This window comes from Sceloporus undulatus, chromosome 1 (genome assembly GCF_019175285.1).
Source record: "Sceloporus undulatus isolate JIND9_A2432 ecotype Alabama chromosome 1, SceUnd_v1.1, whole genome shotgun sequence".
Classification (NCBI taxonomy): domain Eukaryota; kingdom Metazoa; phylum Chordata; class Lepidosauria; order Squamata; family Phrynosomatidae; genus Sceloporus; species Sceloporus undulatus.
The window spans coordinates 73,462,295-73,469,963 of NC_056522.1; the positions used below are offsets into that span (position 1 = coordinate 73,462,295).

Consider the following 7,669-nt stretch of genomic DNA (forward strand, 5'->3'; position numbering starts at 1 on the left):
TATTATTCTTTTAAACTGTAAGTGCACTGAGTTTTTTTTGGGGGGGGGCGATAGGATATAATAATAATAATAATAATAATAATAATAATAATAATAATAATAATAATAATAGGAAGAAGTAGAAGTAGAAGAACAACACGATGGGATTTCATCTCATGGAAACATGTTCAGAACTACACTCTCAGTTTACCATTTTAAAAAGCTCATAAAACTTTTGTGAGTTGTATGGATGGGCATTTGGAAGTGGCATGGAAAAATGCCATCTGAAACAGCATTATTTGACTTCTTTCAGATATCTTCTCCTTGTGTAACAATTCCTTCAGCTCATTCATATTTGGAAGAGCACTTCAACTAGTGTAGATAAAAACTGATGATTAGAAATAAAAAAAATTGAAAGTGGATTTTAAAATTTAAAATAGCTTTGCTTTTTTGTTAACAATAAACTTCTCTTAAATGATATTTAAAATAGTAAATAATTGGGATATAAACATGGTACAGTTGTCCCTTCCCTTGTGCAGGGGGATCCATTCTGGACCCCCCTGCGTAAGGGAAACAGTGTGGATGCTCAAGCCCCATTCAAGTGAATGGGGCTCGTGCCCGTGGTAGTGCACGGTGGTGCATGTGCCATTGCCTTTTCCAGTGTGCAGAGATGTAATTTCTGGTGCGGCTTCCAGCATATGCTTTAAGCCACGTAAGGCACACCCGTGTATGATGCGGGTGCACTGTAGTTGTACATTTTATAATCTCCAAACGAAGCCAATGCTTCAATACTTCTTTAACCTTTTTTTTAAAAAAAAATCTTTCAATATAAATGCTGAACGAATTTGTTAATTTTTATACTCTACAAGGGTTATAAAAATATTTTTAAAACTGTTGTCCTTGCTGAGAAAGGATGTCTCATCATCTTCAAAAAATATCTTTTTTTTACAAAAATATGTTATTTTGTAATTAAAAACCTCATGAAAATTTCACCAAAAGTACTGAAATGGGGGGAAAGTGTGTGTGTGGGGGGAGGGGGATAACAAAATAAAGAAAATATTGCTTCAGTTTACACAATACTGTAATTACTAATTTTATTTCAGCTTCTCAGTTATGAACCTTTGTCTTTTCTTTGTCACTTTGGTTTTGTAAAGATGGAGCTGGGACAAGGCAGAGTGAAGAAGAATGTGTAAACACTGGGAGGAAGAGGAGGGGGAGAAATTATCTCTCAGGCAGATTGCTATAGGTCTATACTTAACTTTACAAATGCAGTGGATGCTTCCATGGGGACAAGTTATTCCAAGGATGATATGGCAAATACTGTATATACAGTCAGAAGGTTTTTCATCACTGCAAATGGAAAATAACGCTTTTTCATTTTAAATTTAACATAATTTAGTGGCCAGAAATGCACAATTGTTTAACTAATACATGAAGTAGCATCAACAGGCAATTTGATTTCAATCAATGACTTATACTGGACTTTTTTCTTGTTGATTTATATTGCTTTGATTTAAATCAATCCACTCTGGCGTCAACAATTTTTCAGTATGGAGAATTAATGTTAATCCTTCTTTGATCCTTGTGTGATCAAAGGTTCTTTCTGGGGGCACTTGGTTTTTGCTTTCAGTTCTGTGGAAATAGCAATAGCCAGACTTTTGTATTTTAAAAAGGCTTCCAGGAAACATTCATTCCCACATTTCATGGGTAGCAGGAGCCAACATGGGCTTTGCTGTCTTAGAATACCACATACATAATTATTTTCAAGTAGGAATTTTTGAACCCTGTCTTATCCCCAATAAAGTTAGATCAGGCTCGTAGACTGTCATTTGTGCAATTCCTCCTGGGAAGAAATAAATAATCACCAGACAAGGAAAGTTTTTATAAAATGCAAGATGATTAGTTCATTGTTTCTGGAAACAAGGTGGTGACCAGGGCACTTGTTAAGGAATAGCATGTGTGAAAGAACTTGGGAAAGTTAACCCCCCTCAAAAAACAAACAAACAAACAAACAACAAATCCGATAACCTTCAGATGGCATAAAGAAACTGGTTGGGTTATTCTGAAATTTTTGGCCAAAAAATAGTTTTTAAGCTGTGATTAGTGCTTCCAGGGGTCTTGCGGCATGCTAGAATACTATTAGCTGTACCACAGCCACCACACAGCTGGAATTTAGTTGGTGTAAGCAAGAGTGACCTTGGGCATATCACACACTCTCAGCCCCATGATATGTTCACCATACGTTAGGAATGACTTGGAGGCATTTATTTAGTTATTGCATTTCTATGCAACCATTCTCATGCTGTGGGATGCAAGACAGTTACTATTAGTTTCTAGAAAAGCTGTCAAGGTAGCTGGAGTTGGGTTGAAAAGAAAGAGGAAGGGGTGAAGATACTTTTCAGAAATGAAGGAGCAGAATAAGTGGGGAATGGAGGACACTAGAAGGGGATTTCAAAACTAGGGCGGGTTCTAGACTGCCGCTTTGAGGCGGTCTGCCGCCGCCGCTGCTTGCTCCGCGCGGGAGCCGCAGCAGCCATACTGCGCGGCTCCCGCGCGGAGCAAAAAAGAAGCTCCAAAATGGAGCTTCTTTCCGCAGCGCACTGGTGATGTCGCGAAGCGCCAAGGGCGCATTCGTGACATCATTAGCGCCGCGCGAGGTTCGGACGCTCAGCGTCCGATACGTCAATATGGCGCCGGCCATGTAGAAGGGCCGGCGCCATATTGTATGGACACAGTCTGTATTAGACTCTCTTCTAGACGCCCCTTTTTTAAAATGGGACGTCCTGCGGACGTCCCAACTGCCGGTGTGTAACCGGCCAATATTTTCAGATAACATTAAAGCAGACAAAATTAATGACATTAGCTACCATTAGCCAAAAAGTTAACATGTCAGAATCATAGAATCATAGAGTTGGAAGAGACTACAAGAGGTATCCAGTCCAACACCTGCCATGCAGGAACATAGACTCAAAGCACTCCCAACAGATGGCCATCCAGTCTCTGTTTTAAAAACCTCCAAAGAAGGAGACTCCACCATCCTCTGAGGCAACATGTTCCACTGTCAAATAGCTCTTACCATCAGGATATTCTTCCTAATGTTTAGGTGGAATCTCTTTTCTTGTAGCTTAAATCCATTGCTCCATGTCTTAGTCTCTGGAGCAGCAGAAAACAAGTTTGCTCCACCCTCAATATGATTTCCCTTCAAACATTTAAACATGTTTATCCTGTCACCCCTTAACTTTCTCTTCTCCAGGCTAAACATATCTAGCTCATGGGGCATGGTTTCCAAAACATTCACTATTCTTGTTGCTCTCCTTTAGACACATTCCAGCTTGTCAACATCCTTCTTGAATTGTGATGCCCAGAACTGGAGACTATATTCCAGATGAGGTCTGTCCAAAGCAGAATAGAGTGGCACTATTACTTCCTTTGATACAGACACTACACTTCTATTGATGCAGCCTAGAATTGCATTGGTTTTTTAAGCTGCTGTATCACACTGTTGACTCATGCTCAACTTGTGGTCTTTTAAATTCTGATCCTGTCCTCTGGCCTATTAGTATTCCCTCCTAATTTAGTGTCATCTGCAAATTTGATAAGTATGCCCTCTATCCAAGTCATTGATAAATTTGTTGAATAGAACTCTACCAAGGCCTGAACCTTGTGGCACTCCACTAGTCACTTCTCTTCAAGATGAAGAGGAGCCATTGGTGAGCACCATTTTGGTTTGGTCAATTACAAATAAATTACAAATCCATCTAATAGTTGTTCTTTCTAGAATCACAGAACTGGAAGGGATCCCAAGGACCATCTAATCCAACCCCCTGTCATGCAGGAATACACAACTAAAGCACTCCAGAGAGATGACCATACAACCTCTGCTGAAAGATCTCTAAAGAAGCAATGTCCATTACTCTCCAAGGCAGCCCGTTCCTCTGCTAAATAGCTCTTAGAGTCAAGAGGTTCCTCCTAATGTTAAGTTGGAATCTTTTTGCTTTTATTGTTGTATTATAGTTAATCAACACTGTTAAGAGTTCATGTGTTGGTTCTGCTCTGTCCCTATTCTTTTATGTGATTATGAACAAATGTCCTGACCCCAACCCCTGAAAAGCTCATTGTCTTGATTTATAAATTTGCCAATGAGGAACAATGAAAAAGAAATAAATCTGGATTTCAAGGAACTGAATATAACCACCACCAACAACAATAATGATTTGCAACAGTTTTTGCTAACTCTTCATGAGGCACAGGATTGCTCACTGGTAAGCCATGCCAAATGGGATGCATGCAGTTTGGATGAATGAAATCCAAAATTTCATTATACTGAATGGTACTCTGGGGCCATTACTCATCATTTCCTCTCTTAATGTGGGAAAAAAAAAAACCTTTAAAAGATTTACAGGTATATTTTTCCCTTTTAGATAGACATCATTATGGTTTCCTTACAATTATGGGATTCATAAGCCACTAAAAGCACTCAATTAAACAGCTGCACTAAATATATCGTCATGAATGCACATTAGGTACCTCTACATTCTGCTTCTTATAAAACCAGTCAGAAAGAATTGACTTGAACAGTTCTTCTCAGCTTATGGAACTTTTCCTTGGGGGAGAGAAATGTACATAAATGTTTAGTTCTGACATAATTCTATGGAAAAGCAGGAATAAATTTTGAAACCCAGAACTTAGAAAATGACTTTTAAGGAGAATGTCCCAGAGTATTATAGAATTGCTCAGTTGATGATGCTGTCAAAATTAATCCTTCTTCAGTCATTTTCTATGCTCTACTTTCATCAACCCAAATTCTTTACACATGACCACTTCATTCCTATCACTGAGGTCATTGTGAAATTGACCCAGCCAAAAATGAGGATGAAAACTGGCCCCTTACACCCTTTTCTGTTGACCATCTCTTTCACCAGTGAGAGAAAAGTTACAGAAAAGTTATTTTACACTTCACGAGGTTTATAAATCTTGACTTATTTCATTCTCAACAACAGTTTCAAAACTTTTCCTTTTACTGGTGAAATTATTCAGGGCCAAATTATACTGTAATATCAGTATGCAAAGGGAATTTGTAGCACCTTTAAGACTATGGTCTGAAACACAAGCAAGATAAGGTGGCTTCTGGCTGCCTTGGGGACATGGCATTCAGGTAACTTTTCTGTGAGAATATGCTTTCCATATGCAAAGGGGCATCTTTTGAATCCATAGTGGGTTTTTGTAGCACTCTTATTTTGTAGCACTCTTACAGGATGTATATGTATACAGTTAATTTACATATAAATAAAGCATATTAAAATATAACATTTCAACAACTACTTGTCTTTTCTGTCAGATACTAGAATGGACTAACTGGCAGTATACGGGGGCCCGTTACAGACCACCCAAAAGGGGCGGTCTCGGGCCGCTGCCGGTTGCAGCGCAGAGGAGTCACAGCAGCCAAACCGCGCGACTCCTCTGCGCTGCAAAGAAGGAGCGCGAAAATTGCGCTCCTTCCGGCAACCCGGAAGAGACGCCACAAGTGCCAAAGCGCACACTCGCACTGTCACTTCCGGGCCGCGACGTGCGGACGCAGAGCATCCGTTACATCAAAATGGCGGTGGCCGTGTGGAACGGCTACCGCCATTTGTTATGGACTCTGTCCGTAACAGGGTAAGGGGTGTCTGGAAGAGACGCCCCTTTTTCAAAATGGGACGTCCTAAGGACGTCCCTTATGGCAGTCTGTAACCCACCAAGGACAGGAATCTGAACCTGAGTAGGCATTATCAAGGCTCATAAAGGAGACTGTGGTCCTGAAACAAATTCAGTTGATTTTAAGATGCTACAAAGACCAGTCATACCAGTGTTTTACACTACTTTATATTTTTCATGGCATGCAACTCAACAGATAAGCAAATAAACCACATCATGAGTTACAATATGCCACCACAAAAATAGATGGTTGTTCCATCAAGGTTAGCTGTGATGATAAACATAAGCATGATATTCTAATGTCTAGAACAATAAAGATACTTTGTTTTGTTTGTCAGGAAGTGACCAAGAAAAAGACTGACCCTCTCCTAGGAATTGCTTGTTTGGCCACAGAAAAGTTGCAGCTATTCACTTTTTTCTTGGCATGGCTCCTGTGCATTTGACAACTATGTAAAAACAAGACATTTAGCAGGTGAAGGGAGGCCTGCCTCAGTCTTTGCAAATCATACAAAGGGGAAAAGTGGGATAAAATATGATTCCTACTAGACTGGGAAAGGCTGTTTTAATTTACAGTGTTTTATTTAATATAATGCATTCATTGCAATGATTATGTTTAATAAGATGAGATACTGTATGAACAAGCTCCCCCCCCTTTGCAGATGCATTGTTTTTTCCATTTGCAATGAAAACAATAACAGCTATAAGCCTCTAATTAACCATTAGTTCAGTTTCATCAGAACCAGAAAACTATGGTTACCAGCTTCAGATGAAACTTGGTTATTCGACTATGATCTGATATCTCTTTAAAAGCCTGGTTTGTTTTAAAGCTTGGATTTATAGTTTTGCAATCTGCATGATGTAGGATGCTATAATTAATAACATTTCCTGGTTTAGTTATAGTTCAAGCAAATAGGAGAGCTAAGGGGAATCTCTGTGAGAAAAATCTTGTTCATATGTTGACAAATATAATGCAAATAATGCAAATATAATGCAATAATTCTAATAAATTCTGATCTTCTCTGGTGGTGAGTGACCTGCACTGATTTCCAGTCTTCATCTAGTTGAAGACCAAAGGGCTGGTTTGGATCTTAAATTCAAATATAAACATTCAAGAGGCAGCACAGATGGAAGATTAGCTTTTCTCACATAAACCTTCTCATTTACCTGGATCACTAGTAGAGATCTTTCTAAGGATGCCTCTAATGAAATAGTAGGAGAATGACAAAGAGGACTAGGCCCCTCTCTCTGGTTTGAATTCAGAACTTACTGATTTCAGAAATTAATTTTTAGATAAGCTACTTTAAGTATTTTGTGGATTCGCCATCAATTATTAAACATGATTACAGAATAATTTAGCCCTTTGAATCTCTCTCTTTGTCAGTTTCAATGGCAGAGTTAAGCATAATCTGTACATCCCTACATTACATTTTAAAATCCCTTAAATTCCTCAAATGTGATGTCATAGGGTTGTCAGACTGAAAACTGGAAACTGCTCCATAACGTTAATGGTTGTAAAAAAGAAGGAACTTGGAGGTGTTGCTTTTTACCTGGCTGTGTGACAAGCAGAAGCTGCTGAAATTTCCCCTTCTACACAATCATTAAAGGTACAGAAGCTAACTTCAGCTTTCAGTCTGGCAAACACAGAAGTCAGTCACTGACTAACAATATCGAAAGGCAAGAGGAGGTTCATATCTTATAAAAGAATTAGGTGGAATATCACAATTTTTACAAAGGCCAGTGACATAAGGTGCATGTGCACTAAACAGTTATCAGTTTCATGCCATTTTAACCTTCGTGTCTCCATCCAAAGAAATCCTGTGTATTTCCACTGGTAGGGGGATGTAGGCTGCATCCATACTGCATAAATGATCCAGTTTGATACAGTTAAAGCTCTGCTCTGGAACCACAGCAAAGTGCAATTCCCAGAATTCCATAGCACTGAGCCATGGCAGTGGTGTCAAATGGGATTATTTCTGCAATGTTGACACAGCCTACA

At 39.1% G+C, this 7,669-nt stretch overlaps 1 protein-coding gene across 5 annotated transcripts in view; it reads right to left on the bottom strand.

Annotated features, from left to right (window-relative positions):
* SMOC2 (SPARC related modular calcium binding 2) overlaps positions 1 to 7,669 on the bottom strand; it is a 217,768-nt gene that overhangs the window by 32,859 nt on the left and 177,240 nt on the right. The window lies entirely within an intron of this gene.